Genomic DNA, 20,421 nt, shown 5'->3' on the forward strand with positions numbered 1-20,421 from the left:
TTCTGAAGTACCTCCTTGACTTTTTATCAGTGGCATGCAGCCTATTAAGTGCCCTCCACACTACTGTGTGGTTATAGTTGGGTTATGAACAAGGTGGGTTCTATGATCCTGCTCTATTTCAGTGCTCCTGCAGCTAAGACACAGCTCAGCATCTGTAAGGTATTCATTATCCAGATTTCTTTGCTAAAATTAGCTTTCTAAGACCTAAGTGGACAGAAGAGGTGGTACCAGTGCTGGCCATCTTTACATACTCCTCTTTTGGGACCTTTTCCTTGAAAGAGCATGAACACCTAAAGCTACCTCTGCACTGTCTTGCAGAGTAAGCCCATGTATAAGCTATTGTACAGATCCAAAATCACACTCTGATACTAGCAGGGGAGCCTCCAAAGAAGAAACATGAGAAGAAAACGTGACCATCAACTTAATAGGTCTCCAGATATTCACCTAACAGTAATACCTGCAGGTCTGATTGATGTAGAATCACAGAATTGTTTGAGTTGGAAGGGATCCCTAAAGGCCATCTAGTCTAACTCCCCTGCAGTGAACAAGGACACCTACAGCTAGATCAGGGTTCTCAGAGCTACATCCAGCCTGATCTTGATTTTCACTTGTGCTCACAGCAATGCTACCATCACTCCCTCAAAGTGCCCTGATGCCACCCATGTGTAAAGACAGATGGATTTGCAAACTAAGCTAATAAATGTCATGATGAGAGTGAGCGATGTGTCCATTATGAAGAGCAGCTCACCCTGAATGTACCAAACTATTCAGCAGAGGGAATAAGTGGTCAGATCTCACCCAGAGCAGAAGGTCCCTTCCTATTCACCTCTCCTTTCAGTGCCTTGCTGCCTCTGGCCTGTTGACAAACCCATGAACTCTGGAGCAACTTCATTAGGCAGAATGGAAAGAAATCAGGTGCTGACTCCAACACTTGCCTTTGACAGCACTTTTGAGAAGTGCCAGAATAAAGGAGGCAGAAACTTTATCTGCAGCTCAGATGAAGTCTTTTCAACCCTTATCTCTGCCCTCAAGCTTTCTCACAGACTAGATAAAAAAGCTTTTTCAGCACTGTGGTGGGGGCTGTGGTAGGTCTCCTTCTGTGGTTCCTGATTTTCTGCGGTCATGTCGCAGAGAGCTCTGCTGACGCTTTGAATTACATTAGATGGATTGATGCTTGGCAGGGTAAGGCAAGATTACAGAATGCTCTTCTAATTCAGGAAACACAATTCCTTCTCCTCCAGCTGTACCATGTGTAGGAAAGTCCTGCTTGAAAGAGCTGTCCATGATGCTAAAGCTGTGCTTCAGGAGCACCTCTGGGTGACCGTGTGCCTACTGCTTCTCTGTCTCCTGTACTGAGACGATAAAAGTGCTCAGCTTTTTGAAGATGTCAGAAGTGGTACAAAGGACAACTCCAGGTTTGGCAATGGGAAAATCAGAAAGTATCATCAAGGAAGCTGGGTTATATATCCAGTCTTCTCTCATGGAACTGCTGAAATATTCAGTGATGTGGTCACAATGTCCTGTCCCATGGCTTCTTTCACTTGGTGATTCCATTGCTGTGCAGGCTCCTAGGCCTGATTCCCTGTCATCTCTTGAGTGACCACCCAGTCTCTTTACAGGTTCATTCCTTTCTGCCTCAGAAGAAAATCCCCTGAGGTTTCACTGTTTGATTTTTTTTTATTATATATATCTATATATCTTTTTCTGGGTGACTTTTGCTTAAAATATCTTTTCTTTCAGCAACTTTTTTTTTTTTTTTTTTTTTTTTTTAAACACAGATGCATTATTACTCAGCTATCTGTAACAGTTTCACAGTTACCTCCTCTGCCAGAGTTAACTGAAAAACACGTAACATGTATTGCCAGGGATAAGGTTGATGACTGCCTTCCTTTGGGCTGGCTGCCATCGATCTCAGGCAGAGCCTGAAGTGCTTATTACATTTTGCTGGCTGGTTTCTTTCTCATTTTTACTGCAGAATTTCAGTCTCCATAAGGGATTTTACCAACACATCTTTCCAGCCCATGCTTGGTGCCTGCTCAGGGCAGGGAGACCTGGCTGAAGAGCTGCTTCTGTCTATGTTGGCTCCCCTTGGGTGCATGTTGTGGAGAGACAGTGTGCTCAGCCCTTGCAGATGCATGTCAAATTCACTTGCAGTCCTTAGGACAAATTCACATAGTCCTTGGACTATGGCAGCAGCTGGCTTTGTGGTTAGCAAGTGTGCTCAGGCTTGGCATTCCCTGCTCTCGCTGGTCCCTGTGGTTCACCTGCCCAGCAGAGAAATGAACAAATGGACTCATTTACAGCAGCTCTAGGATTGCTCAGATTTGTGTCACATCCCAAAGCGGCTGTATCTCCTCCCCATGCCTGGTAAAAGAAACTTCAATGAGGTACAGAAAGCCTTCTTCTTCTATAGAAGTGTACACCCACTCGGTGCGCCAAACCCTACGGATTTAGAATTCAGCTCAAAGCTTTGAAAAATGCCACTTGTGTAGGCAAAGCACAATCCTTTCTGAGAAAAGGAAAAGCTGGATTTTTAACAGAAGGAAAAATCATCCTTTCATCCAGGACAGATATGCTCTTTCCTACCTCCTTTTCTTATTCCCCCCATCAACTCTTGCCATCTGTAATCTTAGCTCAAGTCTCATGATCTAGCAGATACTTTTTTTTTTATTTTTAAATGTAGAGTTTTGTTTAAAGCAACATTCCAACTGAAAAGATTCTGATCATGACATACGGAGAGAGTGGTGACAGAGCTCATTTACACTGTGTCTATCTCCTGGTAAGAAAGAATACTCTTGTGACTGCTAGGATGGAAAAACAGGCAGATAGAAGTCTTATTTCTCCTCAAAACTGAAAAGGGAGCAAAAAAAATGGTATCTTTCATTTCAGCCTTGCCTGTGTTTTTGTTCTTTAGCTTGGTCTGGGTATTGTCTAATCATTCTTTTCTGATATATACTTAATTGTGTTATTCAGATGGATGAATCTGTGTCAGCTCATCACATCCATTGCCTCATACTCATTTTTGCCTTGGTTGCTCTCAGTCATTCAATATCAGTATAGTTGCTATCTGGTAAGCACTCTGCTGCTAGCACTGTGCAAAATTGCCCCCCCCCCCCCTGCTTTTCTTGCATATTTCACAACTTTTTTTCATTCAGAAGCAAAGTTAAGGACAGGTTTCACAGAGCAATATGAATGGAAATGAGAGTTTATTGCACAACGATTGCTTGGAATATTACTTTTCTTGGCAAGTTTCAACAAATTCACTTTGCAGCCAGAGGATGTCAGACCCGTTTCTTTCCAAATTGAAAAGAGTATGTAGTGGAGCAGGCTTTCACTAGAACTGAATTTCCTGAGCTTTCATTTGTGGCTGTGGCATGGTTAAGGATCTTTCCATTTGTTCTAAACGGCACTACAAAACATGTAGCACAAAGAATTGCTCCCTGTATTAATCGTTTATATTGCATGCACTCAAATGTTTAAAGACTAGTCAGGACTGATGTTAAAGGATGAAAGTTCTCAGTGAAAACTCTTCTAATTAAGAGTTTGTGAGGTGTTTTTGTATCTGTGAGGAATTTGTTGTTTAATTTGTATGAATCAATTTCCATGCCAAAAATGGATAAACACATAATTGAAGAAAACTACCAACCAAGAAAAAAGCCAGGAAATAGAAACTTCAAACCAAAAAAACACAACATGTCACCCTTTTCCGTATTATTCTAAGTGCATTTTTACTTGACTCATACTCTTCCTCTTAATTTAGTTGTACTGTGACTCCTGGGCTTCTTTCTTTTCTCCTCTCCCTTCTGTCCCATGCTTATTTTCCTGCACTTACATCATATTGGCAATGCTCAACACCTGCACATTTTTTATATTAGCTTGGTATCTGTATTTGATGGCCTCCTGCTATGTCTGAGGTTAGCAATGCACCAGAAAACATCTTAGGCGATCCAGTTTTTCCTGGATCACTGAGGAAAATCGTATTTCCTGGATTGATTAATGTTTGTCATGATTTCAGAAAACCACCTGTACTACTCATACAATCAAGAGAATGGATACGCAATTCAGAGGTGCAGATGTGACGTTCAGCAGAGTATTAAAACAACAGAGTGCTAATAAATTCAGAAAAGCCTCTGGATTTAGTATATCAATATTATCTCATTGCTAAAAACTGTTTTTCAAATATCATCTCTAACAGGTAGAAGAAGCCAGAACCTTTGCTGGGAAAGCATCTGCTGTTTTCAAACAGTTAGCTAGTTACAATTTCAGTTTTTTATAATAGCTCCTCACATTTCATTCTCCTTGAATTTGCTTGCATGTTGATGAGACAAAAATACCACAACAGACTTGCAGTGTTTCATACAGCCATGAAACACATATAAGAAATCTGATAGAGAAAATGGTTGTTCGCCTTAGTTCCAGCAGGATTTGAAGCAAGGAACCAATAATTAATAGAAACCTATAGTAGGTGCCTGAGAAAAGAATAATAATTAAAAGATGTTATTAATTATCACTGGGGTCTGTAATAGACTACTGAATCAGGATGAGGAGATGGATGAGACGTTCTATGAGCAGCTTGTGGAAGTCGCGCGATTGCCAGCACTCGTTCTTGTGGGGGATTTCAACTTCCCTGATATATGTTGAAAATATAATATGTCTCAAAGGAGTCAGTCCAAGAGGTTTCTAGAGTGTGTGGAAGATAGCTTCCTTACACAGCTGGTACAAGAGCCTACCAGGGGTGGTGCCTTGCTAGACCTGCTCTTTGCTAACAGAGAAGGACTGGTAGGTGATGTGAAGGTTGGGGACTGTCTAGGGCACAGCGACCATGAAATTGTAGAATTCTCTATTCTTGGAAATGTCAGAAGGGTGACTAGCAAGACTGCTATCTTGAACTTCAAGAGGGCGGACTTTGACCTGTTCAGGACACTTGTAGCACGGGTCCCTTGGGAGTCACTCCCTAAGGGTAAAGGGGTCCAGGAAGCCTGGATGCTCCTCAAGATGGAAATCTTAAAGGCGCAAAACCAGACTGTCCCTGAATACTGTAAGGTGAGCTGTAGGGGGAGAAGACCGGTGTGGATGAGCTGGGAACTATTGTTGAGACTCAGGAAGAAAAAGAGAGTCTATGTCCTCTGGAAGAAGGGACAGGCTACTAGGGAAGATTACAAGGAAGTTGCTAAGGTATGCAGGGAGGAAGTTAGGAAGGCAAAAGCCCAACTTGAACTCAGATTGGCCACTGCAGTAAAGGAGAATAATAAATCCTTTTACAAATATATCAGTGGCAAGAGAAGAACCAAGGATAATCTCTATCCTTTAATTGATGCAGTGGGGAATGTGACCATGGAAGACAAGGAGAAGGCTGAGGTCCTCAATGCCTTCTTTACATCTGCCTTTAATAGTCAGACCAGTTATCCTCAGGGCACTTTGTGCCCTGATCTGGAAATCTGGGCTGATACGCAGAATATCCCCCCGGAGATTCAGGTGGAGGCAGTTAGGGAGCTCCTCCTCCATCTGAACTGTCACAAGTCCATGGGACCGGATGGGCTTCATCCTAGGGTGCTGAGGGAGTTGGCTTGGGTGATTGCTAAGCTGCTCTCGGCTATCTACCAATGCTTCTGGATGACTGGAGAGGTTCCAGAGGACTGGAGGCTCGCTGATGTGACTCCCATCTACAAGAAAGGCCGTAAGGAGGATCCGGGGAACTGCAGGTCTGTCAGCCTGACATCAGTGCCAGGGAAGGTCATGGAACAAATCCTCTTGGGAGAGATCACACGGCTTGTGCGTGGCGTCCATGGGATCAGGCCCAGCCAGCATGAGTTCATGAAAGGCAGGTCATGCTTGACCAACCTAATCTCCTTCTACGACTGGGTGACCAGACTGGTAGATGAGGGAAAGGCTGTCAATGTAGTCTACCTAGACTTCAGCAAAGCCTTTGACACGGTCTCTCACAGTATCCTTCTGCGGAAGCTGGGTGCCTGTGGCTTGGACAGTTTTACCCTCCGTTGGATAAGGAACTGGCTGGAGGGCTGTGCTCAACGGGTGGTGGTCAATGGAGCTAAGTCCAGCTGGCGACCCGTTTCAAGTGGTGTCCCCCAGGGGTCAGTGCTGGGGCCCATCCTGTTTAAAATCTTTACTGACAACTTAGATGAAGGGACTGAGTGTACCCTGAGTAAGTTTGCAGGTGACACCAAATTGGGAGGTGGTGTCGCTCTGCCTGAGGGTAGGGAGGCCCTGCAGAGGGATCTAGATAAGCTGGATCACTGGGCTGAGGTGAATGGGATGAGGTTCAACAAGGCCAAGTGTTGGGTCCTGCACTTTGGCCACAATAACCCCGTGCAGCGCTACAGACTTGGGGATGAGTGGTTGGATGACTGTGAAGAGGAAAGGGACCTGGGGGTGTTGGTTGATGCTCAGCTGAACATAAGCTGACAGTGTGTCCAGGTGGCCAAGAGGGCCAATGGCATCCTGACGTGCATTAGAAATAGTGTGGCCAGCAGGAGCAGGGAGGTGATCATCCCCCTGTACTCAGCACTGATGAGGCCGCACCTCGAGTACTGTGTGCAGTTTTGGGCCCCTCACTACAGGAAAGACATTGAGGCCCTGGAACGAGTCCAGAGAAGGGCAACAAAACTGGTGAGGGGTCTGGAGCACAAGTCTTATGAGGAGCGACTGAGGGAGCTGGGATTGTTTAGTCTGGAGAAGAGGAGGCTCAGGGGAGACCTCATTGTACTTTACAACTTCCTGAACGGAAGTTGTGATGAAAAAGGGTCTGTCCTCTTCTCCCAGGCAAATAGTAGGACCTGAGAAAATGGCCAGAAGTTGTACCAGAGGAGATTTAGGTTGGACATTAGGAGAAACTTTTTCTCTCAGAGGGTGGTCAGGCACTGGAATGGCTGCCCAGGGAGGTGGTGGAGTCACTGTCCCTGGCAGTGTTCAAGAGGCGCTTGGATGAGGAGCTATGAGGTATGGTTTAGTAGCTCGTGGTACTAATAGGAATGGGAAGGTGGTTGGATTAGATGATCTTGCAGGTCGTTTCCAACCTTGTGATTCTATGATTCTATGATTCTATGATCATATTTTTCATTATTTATAGAAGAGTCTCTGCACCATTGCAGATAATATCTTCTTAGGGAGGCAGCAGAACTTCAAACTGGTGCTTACACTTAGCTGTTCTCCAATAAGTAATTGTTTTTCCTCCTTTTAGATCTTGAAGCATGTACAGCAAAGTTCCCCTTGCATTAAGAGAGTAAAGAATAGTACAAAATTATTACAGCCAGAAAATCATTTTTAGAGTCTGAAAACTACAGAAGTATTATTTTTGAAAGCTCAGTTTTTTTTTTGTCCAGAGAACACAGCACACAGTGTACTTCAGAGCAAATACACTCTCAACTCTGCTCAGATGTTTCTTTCACTAATGCTGTTTCTAAACAGCTGATCTCTCAACTTGGGGACAGACATCCCTTGAAGACATGCTTCATCTACCTTATATTCACTGTGGGTACCCAGAAATAGGACATACAATGCCACTAGAGATGCTTAATGGTTCCATTCATTGGCTCCAACCCCCACCCCAGAAACACATGGGTTTCCTGCTGCTCTACCAGCTACATAAAGGAATGTAATGGAAACCTTGACTTGATGAACCCTGCAGAAGGACATAACACAGCATCCAGAATATCACTGAATGTTCTTATGTTTGGACCCCAAAACTTGCCTCAAGATGAGATTCAGTTCGTCTAAATTTTGTACCAGGTAAGGGTGGGATTCAGCTCACCTGAATTTAGGAATTTGATTCTGTTGCCTAATCTTGGTCCTCTAGTTTCATTTGAAGTTCTGGAGAACATTCTGAACTATGCCTTTAAACTTAAATCTAAATAAACAGAAGAATTTTAAAGAGGCTGCATCAAATGTTTAAAGACTTCTTTTGAAATATTAGATTCCTCTGCAAGAATTAAAACAAGTAGAATAGAGAAAGAAAACAAATCCTTAATCCTTACAAATTCTTTTTTTTTTTTTTTTTTTTAACAGATTCCAATTTCTTAAAGAGCTATGTTGATTTACATTTTGAAATTTGTATGCCATGGACATTCATGTAAAAAAAAAAAAAAAGGTGTTTATTACAATTCAACTGTTGCAATAAAAGTTATCATTAAATCAGTTTGTAATCTTTTTGACTCAAAATTAAGTGAAAACAGCATGTCATTTTTTAAACTATCTATCTCACATACAGTCAGAGAGTGCTCCTGTCATTTTCAAGTGAATAAATAAATTACTACTGCCTGAAATTTCATCTTTAGATGCTATGACTTTTGACACTTCCACAATATTCTTCACTTCTCTGACATATTTTAGAAATGCATTGTTTGCACATAAATATAACTGGAAAAAGAATGCTGTAAAATAAACTCATAAACTACTTTAAAGATGCATCTTACCTCGCGATTCTCCAGTAGCTGGCAATCATGAGGTTAACATCACTGACCTGCAGAGAGCACATTTCATTTCACAGCCAACAAACCACAAGGCACGAGGCATGTTCTTACTTCAGGTATTTATTGTAGTCCATCAGAGAATATCAAATCCCTGTTTTTAACCACCAAGGTACATTGCCTTCAAAGTGTGAGTGAAGGGTGATGAGAATGAGGAGAATTGATGAAGATGAATAGATTTGTTTAACACGGCTTGGATAAAAATGAACTGGACAGTTTTAAGCCAGAGCAGTTATAGTTTTATTCTTTATGCTGTAAAGCAATCTAACAAAACCAATACTATAAAAATAACTGAAATGAATAAGGCATGTCAATGTCTTCACTGAGGTGTCAAGTATAAATACTGAATATTAAGCAACAGTGTAAAAGATTGCCCCACACCTCATTACTGCTGTAATTATGACGGAATAAAGTGTGTGCCGTCAAGTGTTGTTTGAGAGACATTGAAGATATAAGCACAAATCTTAATAGTTAGTAAAAAATTTGTTACATATGCTTCTCCTAGAACTGGAGCCAATGGCAAACTTTCACTAAATTCAATGAAAGGAGGACCAGAAAGGCTAGGGATTGTGTTTCTGATCTTCCATTGCATAGTCTTCACAGGGCAGAAACTACATTGTCCAGATGGCTGTACAATTTTCTAACTTTATGTTGAAAGAAGTTACGTTACACTGTTCTTATCCATAAACCATGGGAATAGTTACATTTCCATAAATCTTCTGATCAGCTGTCCTTAATGTTTGCATTAAAGGGCTGTCCGCAAGCCACTTGCTAGGGCATTGTGCATGACATATAATGCACATGTCAATAATAATTATAACAGTTTCTAAGCTGAAGATAGCCGTGAATCATTCACACAGTTTATTAAACTGTGATGCCAGACCAAGGATCATTGGTACTGCCAACAGAAAGAAGTAGGAGCAATGCATAATATGTGCATCTATATGTGGAGAGAATGTTTGGTGGCAGATAGTTTGACTCCCTCATTGCTTTCTTGACATTGCATGCCCCAATTGTTACTGTAGTGAGGTACCTATAGTAGATGTTCTGCATATGACTTTCCTGATAAGAAATCTTTTTCATTTGAGATATTGTGCTCTCTGCAAGTAGCGTTAATTAATCACAGATTCTATATTTTAATGCATTATCAATCCAATTACTGCAAGATTAATATCAAGGTCAATGTATCTTCTTGTTTAACTGAGGATAGTCTCTTTATTTCTCATGATAAAGACAGCTGGAAAAACTATGCTTTCTAACATTTTCAACACAGTGTTTTTGTGGAGATATACTGATAAAGAAATTGCAGTGATTTTGAAAAGAATATCCTTAAGATCTAATAAGCAGAATTAAACTTTCATTTAATGATCAGAATTTTATGTACTGGTTTCTAAACAAAAGCAAAGCTTCGGCTATTAATCGGTGACAATCAATTAAACTTTCCAACAAGCCATTGCAAATTTAAAATATGCACATGAATAAACAGTATAATAACACTATGAAAAGAATAACTTGCCTTATACTGTTGTCAATGAAAATACGTACTCATTAATATATGTATACCATAAAGCAAGGGAACTGACAAGGTACACTTTTTTCTGAAAAGCATTATGTGGATAACATTTGCAGGCAAAAGGCAGGGCAAATAGAATTAATCTTTAAGAATGCTAGCTATTGTCTCAGTCTGTTATTGAATATTACAATCCTATCCTAACTCTCAAATGGGTTGTAAATACTAAAAAAGGATTTTTCAGTAGGCAGCAAAAGAAAGTATTGATTTAGAAAATAAAACGTATGTCCTTTTTCAAATGCCTTTGTCTAGTAACACAATATTGCACCAGGCAAAATTGCCTTGGCTGAGCAGCAATGTCTTCTAATGCCTATATTTTAGAAAGATGCATTACAAAAAATGAGTTTAATAGAAGGTAGTTCATTATCTGGTAGTAATTTAAGGTACATGAAAGAAGCAGGCATAGCACTACAAATATATATATATATATATGTGTAAATGACTGTCAGTACAACCCTTCCAACAAAATACTCTTGCAGTCAAACTTTTCTTACTAATGGACAGGAACACAGAAGTTCATGGTTTAACTGTTCTATGATTTCCTAATATCATCTTTAACATCCTTGACATGACAAATTGTGAAAGAAACAAGCGTAAGGAACACAGAATTCATTATAAGTCTTGAGGGAAGAAATGGTATTTACATTACTGATCAGTGCTTTGTGAAAATCACATTAACTGTTGTGTGCCTGACTTAGAATAAGACTCAAGGGGAAATGGAAAAGCAATGGATTGAACAGTACCATCTGAGGTTGTCTTAAAAATGTCAGACATATCCCATATTCTTATGCCTAGAGAAATCTGAATTCATTTCTACTAATCAAAACGTTGTGGAGAAAAGTGCTAGGAAAGGAAAGATGTGGGGAAAAAGATCCGGTGGCTGCAAGGGTTACCCATGGAGTATTGTGGTGTCATGCTGTTCCTGGATGATGGACAGTGGTGGTATGATTACAAATATGTAATTCAGCATCAGGTGATACCATTAGAAGTGAGAGCCACTCTCTGTGAATCGTAAATTTCATCTTGAAAAAACAACCAAATAGGATGGTAGTTCAGATATTCAGTGTTTTAACTAATTCACTGAATTACCCAAGTCATTATTGACCAATCATTGTAGCCTGAAAGAGAGGAGCCAAGGGTTCTGAAAAGCTTAGTGATCTTTTACCAGTTTTTTTTTTTTGTGTTCAAAGCAAAACCAAGAAATAATGAAATTCATAACATTAAAGCCCCCAAATACTGTGAATGAGATACTACCTAGTTTGCTGTTTCTGTCTGGATAGTTCTCTCAGTAGATGTTGCCAAATAGCATCTGCAAACTCACCGTTTTCATAGTTATTTCAGAAAATTACAACAGCATTTGTAGACACAAAAGTTACAATCATCTCAAAAGTAGGAGACCCTGACTGGGACTCTCCTCATTAGATCTGTGTCAAGTATTGTAGTAAACTGAATCCTTCCAATGCCCTGTTATAAAATATACACTTGTATATTACTGGCTTGTGACTGTATAGATAGGTATGTGTGCATATGTGAAAATAAGTATACATAATAGGCAGGGACTTACACACATATAATACGTGAGCATGCCATTCTCAGAATTGCAAAATTTGAAACGAAGTGGAAGAACAGCAGAAATAAGACCTAGGAAATCAGACACTGAACGAGTGTTTTACGAGAAGAACTTTTGGTTTCTGATACATTTCAAGTACCAACCCCCAAAAAGTAGGCTGATAAAAGAAAAAGGATTTCCTTATTATTGAGTTTCATGAGATAGCAGGAGTTACAGAGGAAACTGCACTTCATTAGTTTCTGTTTTTAAATGGTTATTTTCTGCAATAACTACCAGCTATTTTGCAAGAGGTATATTAGTAGTCAGTCAGCATTATCACACATTACCCTTGCTTTTTCTAGTGACCTCTTTGAAAGCGTGTACTTTCCTTTCAGTGATGCAGTAAGGGCTGAGACTGACAAAAAACTAAGTGCATTAATGATTAAACCTGATGGGTATTTTTTATCACTGCTGTTGCTTTTGAGGTACTGCAGTAATCTGCTGTCTGCCCTCCAGAGATGTGCACCACACTCCTCACTAACTTTCTGAGCCAGCTCTCAGCAGCCTTGGGAAGGCATCTGGAATTTCAAGAAAGAACTGTTTGAACTTCATCCCCTTGTGCATATGCACACTGAAGGCAGCCACAGTGCCTGTCCACAGCTGGGAATAGTTGACAGGTTGAAAAGTCTTATAGGGAAGATTGTAAAAGAAACAACATTAGGCAGAATTCAGCACAGTGAAGACACATGGATTTCATGTCAACATCGGGGTCGGTTCAGCCCAGAAATGAAGGAGTCATAGCATAACTTTACCTCATGGGATCCCTCTCCAGGCTCCTCACTCCAGCAGTGGCATGAATAAGAGGCAGTGTTGTGCCTACAAAGAGAAAGGCAGGAGAGAGTCCGGGAGAAACTTGGATCACCTCAGTCTCACCAGTGACATCCACCTACAGGCACTTAAGTGAGGCCTAAATGACAGATCTTGTCATCCCAGGTTGCCTGTGTAGGGAATAGATAACCTCCAGCCCAGCTACGGAGATGCCCATATCTTTGGACTAACTGTGGAGACCTAGAAAGACAGCCCTTCCAAATGCTGTGCTCCCTGAAATGCCTAGTGCTAGATGAGATGACCTTAGGCCCTAAGACACAGCCAGTTTTCATGAAAACAGATGGGGTGAGAGAAGAAAGAGTGGGTGGGAAAAGATTTCAAGCCTGAGAGAATGGAAAGGTTATCCATCAGGAAGGCGTTGGTGCTCTTGGCACTGTCACATGTTCTTGCTTCCAAGTTCTAAGTCTTGGATTGAAAGTGCCTTTACAGCTAATAACGCAGAGCTTTCATAATCTGTGTATCATAGTAATCATAAGGCTGGATAAGATTGTAGTGGAAAGAAATGTCTAGTGTTGCATCCGAAGTAATTATTATAAAAAGCTATATACAGAAAAAAATTCAATTGCATTAGCTTTACAGAAAGTGACTTAAGGCATTTTACACAAAAAATATTGGGCTCTGTGAAACCTATCTCAAAAATATATCAGAACAACTGTATACCAACAGTATGAATTTTTGATTCTGTCCATAGTACATTACTTCTCTGAAGTTACAAAGCCATGAAGAATCTTTTCCTTGAAAGTTCAAACTCTGCCTCAATACACTGCTATACATATATAAACTGCTGTGTGTTGCTAAATGATGGAACATTTGAAGTAGTATTTGGAAATGGGAGAACTTGGGATCTTGCTTTCACTCTGACTGGAACTCTTGCAAAACAGAAGCTATATCATTTAGCTTCAGATATGATCTTTTAAAATTTAATTATTTATTTATCCTCAGATTAGGCTGAAATGTTAAAATTGGATCTGTATAAAAGTAGGCATAATATTAAATGAAATTTTCTCTACTCAGCCCTGTTTCTGTATAAAACTGATTTTATTCTAAACTTGACTTGCATTTGAACATCCTCGTCAGCAACTCACATTTAACTATCTTAAATACTAATCTAAAAATACAGCATCAAATCCAGACCTAACAATTTGCATGCTTTCAAGCAATGTTCATATGTCTGGAATCGTAAAAGTTTAACAAGAAACTATAAATGTCAATTGAAACAAAAATAAAGACATATGACCTATTTAAATAAAATGCTTTCTTTGAATTTACTTAATGTAATAAAATTGCAAGTGGAAATTAAATGATATTGCTTACCAACAAAGCAATGTAACCTGGAAGGAGTGCATATATAAAAGTTCATCATTTAATTTGTTTGAGATCCCTGAACACCTGAATGCAAACTCTTCATTTGTAAATTTGTTTTCAGATTAGGAAAACCTGGAAAGAATCTTTAAAATATTTTGGAGATGTAAGTGCTCCTTTCTCTGCCTCCCCACGCACACATACATTGACAGATGATTTGCAAAATATCTTTCCTGTCTCACGCCCAACTAATAGAAGGAAGCTGAGACCTGAACTCATCCAATTTCTCTTTGAGCAGATTTTTGAGAGTGTTCATGACTCCAGAGTTTGTGCAAGAAAATTAAGATAGACTGACTGCTTAATTTTTGTCTGTGCTTTCTGAAGACTGTAACAGTTTATCTATAGCTATCTTACATGCATATGATATAATATAAACACAGCCAATATGAAAACAAATCAAACGAAGCTCGAAATGTTTAACTAAAATAAGAGGAAAAAAAAAAATCCAACACCAAACCTCAAAACAAGCACTTACAGAACTGATAGGAAATTTTCCTGATGGTGCTACCCGTTAAGATAATCCTGATATAGAAAATCCATACATTTCTTGCCACTGGCTTTGTAGGCTCATCAGCACAGTAGAAAACGATGACGCACAAACTATATGCTATAGCTACAGGGAAGACACAATGTTTTGCCACGATTAAATGAGTGGGTCACATTAGTCTATAAGCTGTAATGTTATATTCAATTGAAAAAAGGGTCATCAGGATTTATGACCATCAGGATGGTCAAGAGCATATCCTTGGAGCATACGCTTAGAACAGAGAATAAAAGCTAAAGGTAGAGTCTGATAGACAAAAAAACAAACAAACAAAATAAAATTAAAAACAAAAAAACAAAAAACCAAACCTATCAAAAACAAAACAAAAAAAATCAAAACAAAATAACAGCAGGCACAAAAAGAAGTGGACCAAATCTCTTTGTTGCTACATTCTCTATTAAAAAAAAAAAAAAAAAAAAAAAAGAAAAGAGCAGCTTGACATTTTACCAAAAGCATAGAAAATTCTACAAAAAGCTCTGGGGAAGAGAGACAGAAAATTCATTGAGTTAAAGTGGCTGAAAAGGGCTCAACCTGGAGAAGAAAATGGTCATAGGGCTACTGATAACTCAAAGACAGAAAAGGATGTGTGGCGTGAGGAGTCAGGAGAGCCAGATGGGAATCATAGGATCATAGAATTGCTCGGGTTGGAAACGACCTTCAAGATCATCAAGTCCAACTGTAACAGATGTCAGTCCTGGGCCAGAACGATGTTTTAAGGTGGAGAGTGAGGAGCAGAGAGGGGAAAAACACCAGAGCTTTTCTATAACCTGGTGTTTGGGGTACTTGGGAACTTGGGAATTCTCTGCTAAATCTTGTTTTAACTAGTAGAACTGGATTTCTCCTAAATCCACATGAGGGTCATCTTGATAAGAAAGTACACTAGATGTGTAGTGGAATCAAGTTATTTTTGTAAGAATGTGAAGAACTCTGGTTATGAAACGATTGATATTTTTATGTAAGATGTTAGGAAAGACACAGAAATCTTCTTTAGGTAGCAAATTCTTCCTCATGCTCTGAAAGATAAGTAGGTAGAGTACTTGGAAACAAAGAAGAGGGAGATAGAGGTCTTTTAGAAACATCATTGATTTGTGAAGCTGCGTTTGGGTCTTTGCTATGTACACAAATGGACGGTTAGAATTACACAAAATTCACTGACAGTTGATCAAAAGAGCTGGACAGAAGTGAAGAGCACTAGAAGTCCTTTGTGTGACTCCCAGTCTCCACTATTGTTAGTCCTCCTATGGTCATCTATCTGCCTGGCATTCCTGTGAAGTCTTTGCTCCTCTCACTCATTCTTCAGTTGCTACATATATATTTCTACCAAATAATAAATTTGTACTTTTTTTCTCTTTCAGATGAAGTGGATTTATCTTCCCTGGAGATTTGGCATTTATAGACCCTCTGAGTTACTGACAGAAGGCACTTCACTATATCCAAGATAAACAGTTGCCATTCTGTACCTCTTTTTTTGATATCAATACTTTCTTTTCCTCATCCCTCCCTAAGGAAAGGACAACTTCTTTTGCTAAGGCATCTGTTCTTAGTTTGATAAACAAACGACACCACTGGATACTGCCTAGCACTTAAAGCATGAAGTCTCACAGATTTCCTGGTGCAAGAATAAAGGAGGAAAAGCAAGCAGAAAAAAAAATAAATCCAGTGGGTCATGAAACAAGAGCCTTTCATCCATGTTGCGCTGTTAAGTATCAATGCTACTGAATTAAAAGTGAGTTGAAATGAGAGCTGTTTGAAACATTGACCCATTGTTTTTTTTTTTTTTTTTTTTTGTACTGGTTTGATTTAATGATATAGACTTCAAGCTATGGACAAATCCACGTGACTTTCTTCACCTTCTCACCAGTATAGAGACCTCAGCTGGGGAAGATGGGCATGAACTGCAACTGCTTTGAAGTAAAAAGGACACACAGGTGAAGACAATAGTGTCAACTTTATATGGATAATGTTATTGTTTTACTGAAAGTCAGAAAGACATTGAATATGAGTAACTTCCATAATAAGGACTTATTTTCTCAGCCTGATTGTAGCAAAAATATTTTTCTGAAATCGATGACAAAGCTCTCATTTTCCTTAGCAGAGATGTAATTTCATTCAAACAATGCACAGTTTGCTAGACAGTCACATGGGATACGCAATCAGAATTGTAAACTGTGCAGTCATTTCAGTAGAGAAGTAGTAAGTTCTGGTGACAAATGCTTCACGTTCATGTTACACTGGCAAATAGCCTATAAGTGGCTGCTTACTTACATTGTTCAATTTGAATATATTGGACTGGAAAATATTCTGACATAATAAATTTGAGATCATCTCATTTGCCTGATACTAGAAGTTTATTTTGAAGTCAATATAAGAGTTCTTTGTTCTCCATTTGGTCTCCTATGCTTTTTAATGGATGAGAAAAGAGTTAATGTCATACTGTTTTTCTTTCACACACCATATTACTACAGGGTTTTTATCACCATTTTTTTCAAAAGAGTCAAAGTATCACATTAATGCAGTCATCACAGCTACTGTGAGTAGCTGGAATGGAAACACTGCCTTATTTGGTGCATCACTTGCCCTAATTTTCTTGGAAGTATACATTACAGTTCTATCGTATTTTGACATCATATTCTTAAATCCATAACTGTGACTTAGCCTTTCAATTTCCCTTCGAAATTAGGGGTTTTGCAATGCTACACGATGTTTCACTGTTGTTAACTCCTTTAATTCTCATAGAGCAAGTTTGAAAATCTGTGGCTTCATAAATAAATACTAGCAGTTTTAGAAAATGTGAGTTTATTCTTAATATCAGAAGTATGTCCAGATGTATGTTTCCATAATGAAACCTGCAGAAACCTGATTTTCACATCAGAATAATTCTACCATTTTCTGCATTCATTTTTGATGGCTTATCTTTGGAAGTGAATTAAAAACAGAAACCACAACTCACATCAGTGCTGTAATTTATTTTGTCACGTTGAAGTAATAAAAAAAGTCTTGGTGAATAAGTATAGATACATTTGGTAATGATTCAGGGTCAGTTAGTAAACTGAAGGTAACTGCTGCCCATTGAGACACTTTGTGCAGCCCATCTCCCAGCAGCAGCTCTAGCTCATAGCCATCTTACATGGAAGCAGCTCAAACTGGTTCACACAGCTGTGGGAAGGCACAGCTGTAATGATGCTTCCTAAAATCACACAGAACTGGGATGATTTGTATGACTGACACTCAGATTTTGGGAGCTTTTTCTGAACAGAGCTCTCTGATGCTTATAGGGAACTGGGATAGATCAGCCCTTACCAGAACCCTTAGGCACAGGTTATTACTGTTATTACTGTTCAGTAGGAAATTTCTACCCTCCCTTTCCAACTGCATTTCTGAAACGCTCGAGATATAGCCAGACCTCATACAGTCTGCACTGCAGTTACAGAAGTGTGTACTGAGGCATGAATAGAAAAATCACTAAAACTTTGGGGACAATGCAAAATGGCTTTAATTAATATTAACACAGAGATCTCTAGCACTGGTTATATGACTTGTTGCATCTAATTTTTTAAGAGCCTCCACCTTAAAAGAGCAAAAAATGGCAAGAACTGGGTTGCACCACATAAAGGGGTTATGCAGTTAAAGTATTTTCCCTTAGAACTAGAATCCTCTTTCTTATGCGGGTGATTGTCTTCTTTATTATTCCTTACTTTATCAGCTGTTGGCAGAAGATAAATATTTGAATTGCAGCACACCGAAAAATTACCTTGAAAGAAGAGTTATTGGATGTAAAGGAGGTGCAAACAGAAGCATTGGAAATTATGTAGATTCTCACATTTATGAACATTACTGTTTTTTCTTTTCTTTCCTTTCTTCCCAATTTCATTTGCTCTGTAGATTTAATAGCTCTTTTAATCTCAGGAAAATGCAGTGCATAAAGAGAGAATTCAACCTTCTGGGACTATTAAAGAAATGTATGCCTAATACCTCATGCAAAGGGATCTCCGTCTCCTGACAAGATATCACCATGCATAGTAGGAAAATAAGCAGAGAAATAATAAGGAAGACGTACATTGCTGCCAGAACTCCCACAAGACAATCACACTTCAGCAGAGATTAGCTGGGCCTGTTGTTTCACCAGCAGTTTGTAAGATACAGTGCAAGTAGAGCAGGCCGTTTCCTACAAACTCATTGCTAGAACATTTACCTCCTCCTCCACTGAGAGCAGATTTAAGTAAGCCCCTTGTTCTTGGTGATTCCTTTACTCCTTCACATGATCCAGAGGTCTACAAAGAGGTGGAAGCACAATGGATAGCCAGTTTGGTCATCAGATTGCCTAAACCTAGGCCAAAGTTAACAGAAAGACCCTAGGAATCCATCAGCATCTTAACCCGCAATGTGGAGAAGCCACAGTGGAGGAAATGCCTTAGCAGCTGGATTTCATTATCTGTTGATAAACTTCAAGAATAAGGATAATCAGATGGAAATAGTATCAGTTTCTACTGAGTAAGAACGCAATGGGACAATAAAACAAGGTTGTAGAGGATTAATGGCGCGAAAAGGATGCGCGCACTCGTAGATACAGAGGGACCAAAGAGCTCCCTCTTTGTAGATGATATGTAAGTTCAGGAAAAACAAAAAGGAAAATCCTCTGCTTGGATCCTCTGTCAACAAACAAAACAAAACAAAACAAAAGCTGGGAAGAATTAGTTTTAATACTGTTTAACTTCCTGAAAGCATTGAATGCTGAATCATGAGATCCTCTCTAGAGTGAGCTATCAGAGTGGCAAGAAACACTGCTAAGTTGGGTGTAAGACATGCTTGGTCTGAACATATTCCAGTTACTCCTGCACATTAGACTGGGCCAAGAAGAATAGATGATTACACTGTAAAGTAAACAAATTAGAAAAAATAAGAATAGATTATGAGTGGCTCAAAACCTATGCATTTTTATTAGACATACTATACAGTTAGTTTGTAAATACTTTTTGGTAAAAGTGCTTAAGCATCCTTTATCCTCATGTGCTATGTGTTTTCTACTTTAATGTCATGCCTAAATCGATATCTAATTATAATTTGACAAGAAAAAGAGATTGCAATGGTTATGATCTACCTGCTCTGTTGTTAAATTGTAATGTGGTTGGCTGGCTTTACAGTATTTCCATAATTTATATATACCATTTCTAGAGTCACCAAAAGAATCAGGAAAAAAGCTTCTGCAAAATCTTTTCAGCACCACATAGAATTGTCACAGAAGCTCTTTTTCTGTAGCTGATAGAGGAGGGAAATCTCTGATGTCTAACTGTTTACTCTCATTTGTCCAGGATTTAAATAGCTTCCATCTCAGGTCTTGCAACCAGATAAAAATCAAGGAAACTCTAGCCAGAAAAACAGCCATTCAGGCAGTGATTATTAAAGCAATGTATCCTTGAAGAATCTGAGAGTACATTTGCCATCACAAATAACATCTGTGTCTTCCTCTAGGCCTATCACACAAACTTCCATGCTCACACAATTACATAGAGATGAGAGAGATTTTCTCCCCCACTCTGCAAATCTGTTAAGAAATGGAGAACAGGATATGTAAAAAATTCTCTTCTTTGATTTTCGTGCTGACCAGTCATTAAAGGGTTGCTTTTCAGAGTAGCACAAAAGCAGAAGAGCTGGTTGACCAAACATATTTTTTTTCACAAAGAAGTGTCAACCCTGAGCTTGTAATTAAGAAGTTAAAATCTGCGATTTATATATATTTATATATATAAAAATAGATGATCATACTAAGACTAAAAAAGTGAAAGAAATCTCCATGTCAGTACTATATATTTGTTAGTTCAGAATTTTGTAGAAGAAATCCCTGTGATACTGAAATTAAGTGATATGAAAGATGTAGTTAGATGTGAAATACTCTATTGATCTGGTCGCCATTGTTAGTCAATTAGAGAACTGCCATCTTGGTAGGATAATAAACATAGTAGCAGAAAGCCCTAATTGATGTCAGAACAGTGATGAAAGGAAAGAGATTTTATCACAAGAGACTATT

This window comes from Phasianus colchicus, chromosome 1 (genome assembly GCF_987193195.1).
Source record: "Phasianus colchicus chromosome 1, bPhaCol1.hap1.1, whole genome shotgun sequence".
In the NCBI taxonomy this organism is placed as follows: Eukaryota; Metazoa; Chordata; class Aves; order Galliformes; family Phasianidae; genus Phasianus; species Phasianus colchicus.